This window comes from Dendrobates tinctorius, unplaced genomic scaffold (genome assembly GCF_039654945.1).
Source record: "Dendrobates tinctorius isolate UK_male_01 unplaced genomic scaffold, ASM3965494v1 ptg000005l, whole genome shotgun sequence".
NCBI lineage: Eukaryota > Metazoa > Chordata > Amphibia > Anura > Dendrobatidae > Dendrobates > Dendrobates tinctorius.
In genome coordinates this window covers 8,377,258-8,389,685 of record NW_027361673.1, presented here as the reverse complement: position 1 = coordinate 8,389,685, position 12,428 = coordinate 8,377,258, and the positions used below count along the sequence as shown (strand labels likewise).

Here is a 12,428-nt window from a genome sequence, read left to right as displayed (position 1 = left end):
GCTGTTTTTTGTGGGGCGAGTTGTACTTTTGAATGACTTCATAATTTTTTTATGAGATGCACTGGAAAGTGGAAAAAAATTCCAAGTTCATTGAAATTGCAAAAAAATTCCAATTCCACAGCTTTTTTTTGGATTTTATTTGCTGTGTTCACTATGCGTAAAACTGATCTGGCAATAGGATCATTTTCCATGTCAGTGTGATTATTCGGATAGCAAACATGTATATATTTTTTAATCTAAGATGTGAAAAAATATTGGAAATGGGCGCACACGTGGAATAACTCACCCTCTAACCGACACATATTAAATGCCTCTGTCAGAGATTGAAAGAGGCACTTAACAGGTTAACAGCTATGGGCTGTTAGAGGCACATGATTGCAAATTAAATCAGCCATCATTTGCATGGAAAGATGCTGCTTTGGCGTGTGAGCCGGCATCAAAGTCAGGGACATGACATATGACATAAATGTACATCATATGTTATGAAGGGATTAAGGACTTCCTGACGATTAGCTCTTCAAGCAACTGGAATCCCTTTGAAGCAACTCTAGCAAGTGTTTAATTTCCTACAATCATAATGAAGTACACCATTTCCACTGATTTTTAGGATGAGAGACATTCTTGATTCAGAGATGTATACCTTACCTTAGCTCCTGTCTCAACATATCCCGACTTGTGTGATGCAATATTACCAGATTTATAAAAAAAAAGAAAAGATAATTGTGCATTAATCAATATACCTAATCTAGATGTGTACATGTATGTCCACCTAGTTGTTGTTTAGTGAATTTCAGCCTGTCAAGGATTTTGTCAGCATTTCACAATATTGTATTGAACTTGCTTTTTAACCAAATTACCTGTCATTTAGCCATTACAATTTAGTCAATGTCGGGGAAGCTCAGATTCTGACACTAGTTTATTTTTTCATGCATAATTTAAATAAACTGACTATTCAGTTTCCCTTGACTTCTGGCATTGTAACAAGCTAGTTAATGGTATTTGCTGGAGATGACTGAATCAAATTAATAAAAATCAAATTTGTGCCAGAATATTAGAAAATGCTGTTCTGCATATTTTCAAAAGTTGTCAGGTTCCGTTATGAAACGAGCCATTTCTTAATGATTTTGACCACCTGAATTCAAATCTGACAATGAAAATTTTAGCTACCTCTTCTTTCTTTGATATAGAGTTTTGCCTTACTGCTAGATATAATTAATGAATAAAAGTTTCAGTACTTTGAAACATTATTATTTCTTGCAAATATAAAGATGCAGAATATATTGCTATGTCAGTTTTCGGATATTTATTTAGAGGATGCTTAGGAACAATTCAAATAACTAAAATAATGTGTCTAAACATGAATAATAAACAGTCACAGAAATTGCACTGCAAAATTTGGTCCTCATTCAGTGATGATTTTTTTTGCTTGTCTTTTGTACTCCTGCATCGGATCATCTCTTACAATTGTCCAACATTAATTTGCAGGCATTGTTGGATTCCATTTTCATTGCTATATTTTCTCCATAGCCACAATAGCTTGGTGAAATAAGTCACCGTGTTCGTCACTCACCGCATTGCAGTTTGGTGAAAAAAAGCCTAAATGCGAATATAATAAATCAATCTTTAAGGACATGTTACAGCCAAAATCCTTATATATTTTGATAAGATTTTCGACCAACTCTTCATAGTTTCCTCAAAAATATGTTACCACTAATGCGAATGATACCATTGCAACCTTTTCTTTACCCTGCTTCAAATGAAGAAACTCCTCATTTTGAAGAAGCTTACTTATCTAAACTCCAAAAAGACACTTTCCTTTATCTTTGCTTCATTCAGACTTGGAAGTTTATGAATAAGACTCTTGAATGCTTTTGCATTTTTATCCATTTTCTTTACAAAGTTCTTTTTTAGGCCCAACTTGATATACAATGGCGGTAACAAAATCTTATGATGGTTTGCAAATGCTGGATGCAGGATATTTTTATTCCCTGGCTGATGTAAATGTCAGAGAGGCCAATCTTTTTCATTGTAGAGAAATTCTCTTGCATAACTGTCCCATTCAAATAGAAACCAGCAGTACTTTTTATATTCACCCTGGAGACAAAACAAGAGGACAACCACTTTTAAGTCATCAAACACCTCAACAGCTGTTAAATTTTGTCAAAGGTCTCTGTCACATGCACAGCATAACCAAATCGAATTGAAGGTTGCGTATTGCCATTATCTAGCAAGATTACTTTTAGGTGTGTTTTGAGTAAATCAATGAAGAGCCTCCATTCCTCTGGATTATGACTTACGGCCTCGTCACACTAAGCAATATCACTAGCAATATCGCTATAACGCCACTGGTTTTGAGATGCAGCAGCGATATCGCTAGCGATATCGCTATGTGTGATACTTACCTCCGACCGGCTCCCCCACAGATTATCGCTGATCGTGCTAGAGAGGCCTGGGCCGTTTCTCGTCATCAGCTTCCTGCTGGGCTTCCTGATGTGGAGACGAGCGATGCATGGATACGGGCGGGAGGACGTCTTCATCGCCTCGTCTGACAGGTAAGTAGCGACCGCCGACCGCTGCTATGTCGCTCGTGAGATCTGCCTGTTTGGCAGCTCACTAGCGACCACTTAGCAATGCACCAGCGATCCTGACTGCGTCATATCGTTGTCGGGATCGCTGGTGCATCGTTAAGTGTAACGGTACCATTACAGTATCTTCAGAGCTTCCATTAAACTATTGATGCTGTTGCGTGCCACAAGATTGCCCTCCATGATGAAGTATTGGACAAGATCTTCATCATGGTTGCAAAGCAAAGAAATCCAAACTTCGCCAGCTGGGCGATTCCACTGTTGTAGCCTGTAACCTAAGATCTCAACCTTACTCTTGGGCAAATTAAAATCTCTAACAAGTTGGTTCAGTTCAATTTGTGTTATAAGATGTGGTTCAGTTGAGGTTGCTAACAGAAAGTCTAGCTCATGAGAGGAAGATGTTTCATGACTAGTGTTGAGCATTCCGATACCGCAAGTATCGGGTATCGGCCGATATTAGCGGTATCGGAATTCCGATACTTAATTCCGATACTTTTTTCATATCGGATTCCGGAATCGGAATCGGAATAGGAAGTTCCCATCATGCTATGAGCCTGCTTGCTTTGATTAAGCCAATGGGAATCCTCAGAAGTGTGGGCACATCCTGTTAGGCATGTAGGCATGTTAACTATTGGCATGGCTGTGATTGGCTGCCGAAATGATGTCATGATGCACTATAAAAGCCACCGCAGCCGCCATTTCTGGTCACTCTGCTGTGAATTCAGTTAGGGACAGGCTGCTGTAGAAGACTGTGAGGGACAGTTAGAAATAGCGATTCCACCAAACATCTAGTGCTTTACCCAGGCTACATAAACCACCACTGTAGCCTTCTTTGCCCTAGCAGCAGTGTTCACAGCTGTCTGCAAGGGCTGTGTGAGTGCAGCTCACGCTGTGGAGTGGGTCCTGCAGCCACGTCAGGCTGTAGGCCACCCAGTGTGATCACTGCTGCCTCATACATCTTTTATTTTTTGAGCTGCATTTTTTACATAATTTCAATCTAGTGTGCTTCCATCCGTATCCATATACGTTGGTTGCAAACACTAGTAGTAGACAGCGGAGCCTTTCTGCAGCCTTTCAGTGCTAGTGTCCACTTTGCTGCACTGTTCACGGCTGTCTGAGAGGTCTCTGACTGTGTGTGAGTGCAGCTCACGCTGAGTAGTGTGTCCTGCAGCTACGTCTGGCTGTAGGACGCTCAGCGTGCGTCAGTGCCTCACACATATTTTTATTTGAGTGCAGCTCATTTTTTCTTCTATTAGTGTGCATCCATCCGTCTCCATCTATGGTGGTTGCAAACACTATAAAGGAGTACACAGCGGAGCCTTTCTGCAGCCTGTCAGTGCCAGTGCCCACTTAGCTGCACTGTTGACGGCTGTCTGAGAGGCCTCTGACTGTGTGTGAGTGCAGCTCACGCTGAGTAGAGTGTCCTGCAGCTACGTCTGGTTGTAGGACGCTCAACGTGCGTCACTGCCTCACACATATTTGTCTTTGAGTGCAGCTCATTTTTTCTTCTCCTATTAGTGTGCATCCATCCGTATCCATCAACATTGGTTGGTTGCAAACACTATATAGGAGTAGATAGAGGAGCCTTTTTTTCTGGCTTGTGCCCTGCCGGCGCAGCCAGATTAGTATTACCCAATTTTTTTGGAGCCTCATCTTTTGCATTGTAGGTTACCTGCCTGCATTGTAATAGCTCCAAAAAGTTGGTGATACTATCAGTTTCAATTCTTTGTTCACATACTTTGAGTTTGTTTCCAACAAAGAAACCACAAAAAAAGTTCACCAAACACTACATTTTGAACTTGTGTAGGCCACATCAGCTCCTATTAAAGTCTAGTCCACACACACACACACTTCATAAAATTAGTGTTTCTTGTACCTGTAACCAGCTGTTCAGGAATAAGCACACTAAGGCCCCCCTTTGTACTTTTTTGCCTATCTTAAGCAGTCTTGCAAGATGAAGAAGGCAGGGAGTAAGGCGCGTGGGTGTGGGCGTGGGCGTGGAGTTTCAGCAGGGAGAGGACGTGGGGATTCTGCAGGGAGAGGACGTGGGGATTCTACAGGTAGAGGACGTGGGGATTCTGGGCCTGCTGCGGGCACCAGTGGATCAGCATCCCCCAGTTTTAGCAGGCAACAGTCCTTTATGCGCAGCTTTGTAGGACCTCAACGTACCCCACTGCTGCGGGAGGAACAAATTGAAGCCGTTGTCGGATGGATGGCAGCTAACGCATCGACTTCAATTACTTCCGCATCCTCTCAGGGTCAGAGCACCGAAGAGCAACCATCTGTCTCTTCACCACCTGCCAAAGTGCCCAGGCAGTCAGAGAGACATGGACAGGAGCCATCACAGTCTCTACTTCTGTTCTCGGAATCTGTTGGCTTGGAAAGAGGGGGCCAGCCAAGCAGCATTCCTGAATGTGAAGAAGAGGGAGTATGCAGTGATGCGCAACTTCTTTGTCCCTCTGAATCTGAAGAGGCGAGTGGGCCAGTGCCTATGGTCAGCACACCTCAGTACGCATCAGATGATGACGAGACTCAGTTGCCACTTTCTGGTGCGTACGGTGCTGGCGAGAGAACCCCGGAGAAGCAGCTGTTTGAAGAGGGGAGGGAAGATGATGAGGTCCTTGACCCATCATGGCGTGAGCAACAGGAAGGTGGTGGGAGCAGCTCGGAGGAAGAGATTCCCCTACCGGCCAAAACAGGAGGCAGAGGGAGGGGGAAGACTTGGTTGCCTGTACCCTCCACTTCGGCACCCGTTAGGAGCATTCCTCCTTCCAAAGACAAACCAGGCGCTCACAAGAGTTGCAGTGCGTGGTCCTTTTTTGACACAGTTGCAGATGACATTTGCTTTGTCAAATTCAAGCTGTGTCATCAGAGAGTCTAAAGAGGGAGAAATGTCAGCAACCTCAATACCACAAATATGTGGAAACATGTGCGCACCAAGCACGAGTTGGAGTTGCAGAGACACCCTGAAGACGTAGGCCAACGTACAGCACCACCTACCACCTCTTCAGTTCGTGTTGGGCCCTCTTCCTCCAGCTCACACACTGCTGGTTCGGCTTCCTCACAGGATCGCCAAGGAAGAACCTCTGCCACTGTTGTCCGGAGACCCTGTCAGATTCCACCCATAGCAGCACGTTCCCATCCATCACAGCCATCGGTAGCACAGGCATGGGATAAAAGGCGCCCTTACTCGGCAAACCATCCCCGAGCACAGTCTCTGAATGCTGGCATTGCCAAACTTCTGGCAGTTGAAATGCTGTCATTCAGGCTGGTGGACACTGACACCTTCCGGGACTTAATGGCATTGGCAGTCCCCCAATACAACGTGCCCAGCCGCTTTTATTTCAGCAGGCGAGCCGTCCCTGCCCTGCAGAAACATGTTGAGGGCAAAATAAAACATGCGCTACTAAACGCCGTTAGTAGCAAGGTCCACCTGACTACCGATGCGTGGACCAGTAACCATGGACAGGGACGATACCTTTCCCTCACTGCCCACTGGGTCAATGTTGTGGAGCCGGGTACGGATCTGGAGAGTGGAGCTGTACGTGTTCTTCCAACGCCACGGATTGCAGGACTCCAGTCTGTACACATAGACTCCTCCTCCTACTCAAGTTCCTCAGAAACAGCAGAGCAGGAGCCTGTTACGACCGATATGAGCACAGCCGTGGCCAAACGTCAACAGGCTGTACTCAAATTAATTTCTTTGGGGAATCGAAGCCACACAGCGCAGGAGCTCTGGAATGCTATCAAGCTGGAGAGCGATGTGTGGTTTGGGCCAGCGAATCTCCAGCCGGGCTTGGTAGTGTGTGACAATGGCCGAAATCTGGTGGCAGCTCTTGGCCTAGGCAACCTCACACACATCCCATGTCTGGCACATGTTCTTAACTTGGTCGTGCAGAGCTTTCTGAGGGACTATCCGGATCTTGCTGCACTGTTGCACAAGGTCCGCATAGAGTGCGCTCACTTGCGACGTTCCAGCACGGCAAGATCGCGCCTCGCTGCTCTGCAGCGACGATTTGGCCTTCCGGAACATCGCATCATATGTGACCTACCCACCTGGTGGAATTCAACGTTACATATGTTGGAGCGGTTGTGTGAGCAGCAGGCAGCATTCATGGAGTACCAGCTGCATCAGGCGCAAACAAGTCGCACTGTGCGCCGTTCACACTTCAGCACCATTGAGTGGGCCTCTATGAAGGACATCTGCCTCGTTTTGCGTGCCTTCGATGAATCCACGCGGATGGCGAGTGCAGATGATGCACTAGTCAGCATGACTGTCCCCCTTATCTGCCTGCTTCAACAAACACTGCAAGCACTAAGGGATGAGGTTTCAGAAGAGGTGGAGGATGAGGAGTCCCAAATGCCATCTGCTTCTGGACAGTCTGCGCTACGTGTTTCCTCACAAAGGCCTAGGCAGGGGACACTTTGTGAGGAGGATGAGGAGGAGTCGATGGAGGAGGAAGACATCTCTCCAGAGGAGGGAGGTACACAAACCTCTACTCAGTATGTACAGCGAGGGTGGGGTGATGCAGAGCAGGCCGAGGTCACGCCTCAAACAGGGGACAGCGGTTCTTTGGCAGTTGGGAGTCTGCAGCACATGGTTGATTTCATGCTGCAGTGCCTGAGAAACGACCGCCGCATCGCCCACATTCTCGTCTCGGCTGATTATTGGGTGTACACCCTCCTAGATCCTCGCTACCGGGACAGCGTACAAAGGCTCATACCAACGTTGAACCGGGAGCGTAAAATGCGGGAGTACGAAGAGTCACTGGTGCAGTCCATAATGTTTTCCATTCCACCCGACAGCATTGTTGCTAGTGCTTTACAAAGCAGCTCTGTACGTCGAGGCAGTGGAGGAAACTCTGCACAAAGAGGGAGCAGAGGCAGCGCCGCAGCACAAGGCAAGACCACTATGGCCCAAATGTGGCAAAGTTTTGTGTGTCCACCACAATTGTCTACACCATCAGCGACGCCTCGAGTCAGCAGGAGGCAACGCTTCCGTCAGATGGTGTCAGACTACATGTCTTGCCCTGTCGCTGTACTCCCAGATGGCTCTTCCCCCTTCAAGTTTTGGGTCTCTAAGCTGGATACATGGCCAGAGCTTAGCCAGTATGCATTGGAGGTGCTGGCTTGCCCTGCTGCCAGTGTATTATCGGAACGTGTCTTTAGTGCCGCAGGTGGTGTACTAACAGACCGTCGCACGCGACTATCTTCCGATAATGTTGACCGGCTGACTTTTCTGAAAATGAACAAGGCCTGGATCTCCAAAGACTTTGCCATTCCTCTTACAGACTAAATTAGTGGTTGGCAACTGTATCCAGGTCTGCTGGTGTGTTCATTTTTCTACCACCTGAACTATAATCCCTTTGCTTCAACACAGCCAGTTGTCGCTCAGATGTGTCATCTGCACAGAGAAACACACTAGCTCCTGTGTTAGTGGGGTTCAGTAATGCCAGCTGATCCCCTGCTGTGTGGACGGCAAAGTCACCAGCTCCATCAACATTCAAACCACTACTGATTTTTAACCGTGCCCAACTTAGGTCTCTGGCTCCACTGTCTCTACTATTTCCCCTGACCTCCAACCCCGCCATCTACATCTCTGAAGTGGCGTCAGCACAATCTACACTTGTTCCTGTGTTCCTGTGGCTCAGTCCCATCAGTTTATCCCCTGATGTGTGTCCGGCAAGGTCTCCTGCTCTGTCCACATTCCCATAACCAGTAGTGGGAATGAGGACAGAGCTAGCGAACTTGCCGGACAAACATCAGGGGATCAACTGACGGGACTGAGCACCAGTAACACAGGAACAAGTGTAGATTGTGCTGACGCCACTTCAGAGATGTAGCTGGCGGGGTTGGAGGCCAGGGTAAATAGTAGAGACAGTGGAGCCAGAGGCCTAAGTGGAGCATGGTTAGAATCAGTAGTAGTCCACAACCTCCATAAAAACCGCTGCCCATTGGCCTCTGCATGCGGCATGCGTAATCCTGGGCTCCAACAGCTTCAGTTGGTGTTCAGAAGTGTCGTCTCCACAGAGCCAAACACCTTCGTTAGAGTGTTAGTGGGGTTCAGCACTGCCAGCTGTTCCCCTGCTGTGGAGATGGCAAGTCTCCTGCTGCCTTCACCTGCCAAAATCCAGTAGGCCCCAGACTGCTCCTCGCCTAATCCTGGGCTCCAACAGCGTCAGTTGGTGTTCAGAAGTGTCGTCTCCACAGAGCCAAACACCTTCGTTAGAGTGTTAGTGGGGTTCAGCACTGCCAGCTGTTCCCCTGCTGTGGAGATGGCAAGTCTCCTGCTGCCTTCACCTGCCAAAATCCAGTAGGCCCCAGCCTGCTCCTCGCCTAATCCTGGGCTCCAACAGCGTCAGTTGGTGTTCAGAAGTGTCGTCTCCACAGAGCCAAACACCTTCGTTAGAGTGTTAGTGGGGTTCAGCACTGCCAGCTGTTCCCCTGCTGTGGAGATGGCAAGTCTCCTGCTGCCTTCACCTGCCAAAATCCAGTAGGCCCCAGCCTGCTCCTCGCCTAATCCTGGGCTCCAACAGCGTCAGTTGGTGTTCAGAAGTGTCGTCTCCACAGAGCCAAACACCTTCGTTAGAGTGTTAGTGGGGTTCAGCACTGCCAGCTGTTCCCCTGCTGTGGAGATGGCAAGTCTCCTGCTGCCTTCACCTGCCAAAATCCAGTAGGCCACAGCCTGCTCCTCGCCTAATCCTGGGCTCCAACAGCGTCAGTTGGTGTTCAGAAGTGTCGTCTCCACAGAGCCAAACACCTTCGTTAGAGTGTTAGTGGGGTTCAGCACTGCCAGCTGTTCCCCTGCTGTGGAGATGGCAAGTCTCCTGCTGCCTTCACCTGCCAAAATCCAGTAGGCCCCAGCCTGCTCCTCGCCTAATCCTGGGCTCCAACAGCGTCAGTTGGTGTTCAGAAGTGTCGTCTCCACAGAGCCAAACACCTTCGTTAGAGTGTTAGTGGGGTTCAGCACTGCCAGCTGTTCCCCTGCTGTGGAGATGGCAAGTCTCCTGCTGCCTTCACCTGCCAAAATCCAGTAGGCCACAGCCTGCTCCTCGCCTAATCCTGGGCTCCAACAGTGTCAGTTGGTGTTCAGAAGTGTCGTCTCCACAGAGCCAAACACCTTCGTTAGAGTGTTAGTGGGGTTCAGCACTGCCAGCTGTTCCCCTGCTGTGGAGATGGCAAGTCTCCTGCTGCCTTCACCTGCCAAAATCCAGTAGGCCCCAGCCTGCTCCTCGCCTAATCCTGGGCTCCAACAGCGTCAGTTGGTGTTCAGAAGTGTCGTCTCCACAGAGCCAAACACCTTCGTTAGAGTGTTAGTGGGGTTCAGCACTGCCAGCTGTTCCCCTGCTGTGGAGATGGCAAGTCTCCTGCTGCCTTCACCTGCCAAAATCCAGTAGGCCCCAGCCTGCTCCTCGCCTAATCCTGGGCTCCAACAGCGTCAGTTGGTGTTCAGAAGTGTCGTCTCCACAGAGCCAAACACATTCGTTCAAGTGTTAGTGGGGTTCATCATTGCCAGCTGATCCCCTGCTGTGGAGATGGCAGTCTCTCCTGCTGTCACCTCAATCAAAATACAGTAGGCCTCTGCCTACACCCTCCTATTTCCTGGGCTTCAACACAGCCAGTTGTAGTTCGGAAGTGCCGTCCACACGGAAAGAGATATTTGCTCCCGTGTCTCAGTGGGGTTCAGTAACGTCAGCTGATCCCCTGCTGTGTGGATGGCAGTCTCTCCTGCTGTCACCTCAATCAAAAGACAGTAGGCCTCTGCCTACACCCTCCTATTTCCTGGGCTTCAACACAGCCAGTTGTAGTTCGGAAGTGCCGTCCACACGGAAAGAGATACTTGCTCCCGTGTCTCAGTGGGGTTCAGTAACGTCAGCTGATCCCCTGCTGTGTGGATGGCAGTCTCTCCTGCTGTCACCTCAATCAAAAGACAGTAGGCCTCTGCCTACACCCTCCTATTTCCTGGGCTTCAACACAGCCAGTTGTAGTTCGGAAGTGCCGTCCACACGGAAAGAGATACTTGCTCCCGTGTCTCAGTGGGGTTCAGTAACGTCAGCTGATCCCCTGCTGTGTGGATGGCAGTCTCTCCTGCTGTCACCTCAATCAAAAGACAGTAGGCCTCTGCCTACACCCTCCGATTTCCTGGGCTTCAACACAGCCAGTTGTAGTTCGGAAGTGCCGTCCACACGGAAAGAGATACTTGCTCCCGTGTCTCAGTGGGGTTCAGTAACGTCAGCTGATCCCCTGCTGTGTGGATGGCAGTCTCTCCTGCTGTAAACTCATTCAAAATACAGTAGGCCTCTGCCTACACCCTCCTATTTCCTGGGCTTCAACACAGCCAGTTGTAGTTCGGAAGTGCCGTCCACACGGAAAGAGATACTTGCTCCCGTGTCTCAGTGGGGTTCAGTAACGTCAGCTGATCCCCTGCTGTGTGGATGGCAGTCTCTCCTGCTGTAAACTCATTCAAAATACAGTAGGCCTCTGCCTACACCCTCCTATTTCCTGGGCTTCAACACAGCCAGTTGTAGTTCGGAAGTGCCGTCCACACGGAAAGAGATACTTGCTCCCGTGTCTCAGTGGGGTTCAGTAACGTCAGCTGATCCCCTGCTGTGTGGATGGCAGTCTCTCCTGCTGTAAACTCATTCAAAATACAGTAGGCCTCTGCCTACACCCTCCTATTTCCTGGGCTTCAACACAGCCAGTTGTAGTTCGGAAGTGCCGTCCACACGGAAAGAGATACTTGCTCCCGTGTCTCAGTGGGGTTCAGTAACGTCAGCTGATCCCCTGCTGTGTGGATGGCAGTCTCTCCTGCTGTAAACTCATTCAAAATACAGTAGGCCTCTGCCTACACCCTCCTATTTCCTGGGCTTCAACACAGCCAGTTGTAGTTCGGAAGTGCCGTCCACACGGAAAGAGATACTTGCTCCCGTGTCTCAGTGGGGTTCAGTAACGTCAGCTGATCCCCTGCTGTGTGGATGGCAGTCTCTCCTGCTGTAAACTCATTCAAAATACAGTAGGCCTCTGCCTACACCCTCCTATTTCCTGGGCTTCAACACAGCCAGTTGTAGTTCGGAAGTGCCGTCCACACGGAAAGAGATACTTGCTCCCGTGTCTCAGTGGGGTTCAGTAACGTCAGCTGATCCCCTGCTGTGTGGATGGCAGTCTCTCCTGCTGTCACCTCAATCAAAAGACAGTAGGCCTCTGCCTACACCCTCCTATTTCCTGGGCTTCAACACAGCCAGTTGTAGTTCGGAAGTGCCGTCCACACGGAAAGAGATACTTGCTCCCGTGTCTCAGTGGGGTTCAGTAACGTCAGCTGATCCCCTGCTGTGTGGATGGCAGTCTCTCCTGCTGTCACCTCAATCAAAAGACAGTAGGCCTCTGCCTACACCCTCCTATTTCCTGGGCTTCAACACAGCCAGTTGTAGTTCGGAAGTGCCGTCCACACGGAAAGAGATACTTGCTCCCGTGTCTCAGTGGGGTTCAGTAACGTCAGCTGATCCCCTGCTGTGTGGATGGCAGTCTCTCCTGCTGTCACCTCAATCAAAAGACAGTAGGCCTCTGCCTACACCCTCCGATTTCCTGGGCTTCAACACAGCCAGTTGTAGTTCGGAAGTGCCGTCCACACGGAAAGAGATACTTGCTCCCGTGTCTCAGTGGGGTTCAGTAACGTCAGCTGATCCCCTGCTGTGTGGATGGCAAAGTCTCCTGCTGCCTACACAGTGGTACCACTACTGATTTTTAACCGTGCTCCAATTAGGCCTGTGGCTCCACTGTCTCTCGTATTTCCCCTGTCCTCCAACCCTGCCAGTTACAGCTCCGAAGTGGCGTCTGCACAATCCA

At 49.1% G+C, this 12,428-nt stretch overlaps 1 protein-coding gene across 3 annotated transcripts in view; it reads left to right on the top strand.

Moving 5' to 3' along the window:
* The window catches only part of ZNF385D (zinc finger protein 385D), a 615,949-nt gene that overhangs the window by 243,605 nt on the left and 359,916 nt on the right, over window positions 1-12,428 (top strand). The gene's annotated exons all lie outside the window — the stretch shown is intronic.